Genomic DNA, 2,601 nt, shown 5'->3' on the forward strand with positions numbered 1-2,601 from the left:
TGTGTGTGTGTGTGTGTGTGTGTGTGTGCGTGCGTGTGTGTATCCAGATTTATCTCCAATAGAATTTTTCATATCTGAAAGCTGTTGTATAATTATAAACACTGATTATAATAATGTTCAAGATTTTCGAGGAAAGATAATTATAACTTGTGCAAATTTAAATCCAAATAGCGTAATAGCTGCTACGCAGTAATTTATTAAAAATTTTTTTATTGCAAAAGGAAGCAAGCAATTTGAATCTTTGTTTACATAATAGCTTTTCTATTGTTTTACTATTGTTGTTAATAAAAATGATATTTGTAATGGTGAATTTGTAATGGCGTTGGATTTATTTTAGTCCTCTACAATCTCATACAACACAGAAGCTTGCAGTAACATTGCTACAACGTTGCAAGAATGCATATTACAATGCAATGTTGCAGAGGCATTGCAGTGACATTAACTCTCAGCTGTCTCTCCGGGGTCAAATTGACCCCAGAGATCTTTAAATTTCTGTAAATCAGCCCAAAATTTAAAAATGGTCTATGTGACGCCATCTGTTGTCAGTTGGAGGTCCTAACTGTCGATTAAAACGATGAGTATAATTTTAGTTGCCTTAGTCTACTGTAGACAAGCGCGCAAAGTCGACGTTAAAATTTGTGGGGTCACTGTGACCCCGTGGGACAGGTGTGTTAATTTTTTGTGTGTGCGCTCCGATTTTTTAAAAGTGTTTTTGGGTACTAAAATTTGAAAAGAAATGTAAGTAAACATTTCTGAGATTACAAATTTTTTGGTGTGTAACATTTGACAGTAACATCTGTCCAAGAGTGCCTTTCTCGATTAAAAATGTTTCTTGTCAAGCCCTATCTTCAAGAAAGGTATTGCATGGTTTCACTTCGCAAGACTTTGAAAGCTGGTATAGCAATGATACTATAGCTGGTATAGCAATGATACTTGGGATCGATGAATTGCGGCAAGAAGCATATAAAGATCAAAATTTACCTTCTCGTAAGCGCTGTGATCAGTGTCCCAGACATAAAGATACTAAAACGACAATACAAAGATACTAAAACGACAATACAATGCTCATCGTGCTATCGTCCAATGTGTAATAATCATCGCATGTATCTTTGCATTGATTGTGGGGGTAGGCAGGAGTAAAATAGTTCGCAAATTTGTAATTTAAATTTTTCTTTTACTTTTTTATAATAAAATTTTTTATATATACTTTTTTATAATATTAATATTTTATATATTAATACTTTTTTATAATAAAAACATTCTGTAATTTTTTAAGTGTTTTTATGCCGAAATAAATTCATTTTTTCATTAAAATTCAATGGTTTTCGTTATACCTAAAAAACACAATTTTCTCAGCATTCAAACCTTAAAATAAATACACTTTTTGAATAGCTCCAAAAAAAAAATTATTTCACGTTTAAACAACATATCTCCCGAGTATGGAACCATTTTTTTTTTTTTTCGATGAAAATTGAGTCAGCTATGAGTATTTGACTGAAAAAAGTCATTTTTTAACTTTTTTTTTTCAAGATTTTTTATTATATTAAAATTTTTGTTTTTGCCTACAAAACCAATTAGCATTTGTTCTCCAATATCTAAGACATTAACAAGTATTTTTTTTATATAAATATCATCATTACTTTCAAAGCTACGACAATATTTTTGACGTGGGGTCAGATAGACCCCATGGGACAGTTCTGTTTTTCCCGGAAGGTGGGACAGCTAAGGGTTAATTGCAAAATTACTTTAGCAATATTTCAAAAATAATACGAAAATAATATAATATTTTTTGTTTAATTACTTGTTATTTTTGTTACTTGTATTTCAAATTCAGTAATGTTTCACATCAATAGTGCATAAAAAATAGTATTTAGAATAGTATTTTTTAGTGGCAGTCATTAATACTAGAATTTGTTTTATTACATACTTTTTTATTACTTTTTTTATTACTTCTTATACCGTTTTTTTTTTCGGAGAAAACTCTTTAGATTTAATATTCATATTTGTTTAATTTTGGGGTTTTTTTGTTTCATTAAAATATTATATTTTTAAATGAAATATCATTTTTTAAAATGAAAATAAAAACTTTTACTTCGTTCAAGAAAACCATTTTTTTTTTATTAAGGCAGAGGAAATGCATTACGCACACCCTCGGGGAATCCGGGATTTCCCCAGAGGTAGTATGGGACTCTCCCCCTCCTGACAAAAGCAGGGAGGGAGCTTACTCACTAAAACCTCTGCCGGGCTCCTTGCGGCCACCAAGAGGACGCCCCGGGAACCGCTCACGCATAACTTCCGTGACGCCTTCGGCCGCTGGGCGGGTCAACCCGCCCTCCTCCAGGGCCGAGGGGGGAACATCCCTCTCGGCCCGCTACACCAAATCCTCCGTGACCGGACGTGGGGTCCCCCGTCCGGTCTTATCAATCCCCTAAAATCGAGGCATTATGGACCAGGTCCGGTCCCGTCCGGACCCAATCCGCCCCTTCGCTCTCGACCGAGGTTATGGGATGGAGGAGTCATTATGCCCCTCTACCCCCTCGGCCAGGAAACCCCGTACTCTGGGAGGGGGATGAGTGACCCCTGCGCTGGCGGACCGGCCAC

This window comes from Odontomachus brunneus, unplaced genomic scaffold (assembly GCF_010583005.1).
Source record: "Odontomachus brunneus isolate Ranch 3 - 2012 unplaced genomic scaffold, Obru_v1 Obru_scaffold_168, whole genome shotgun sequence".
NCBI lineage: Eukaryota > Metazoa > Arthropoda > Insecta > Hymenoptera > Formicidae > Odontomachus > Odontomachus brunneus.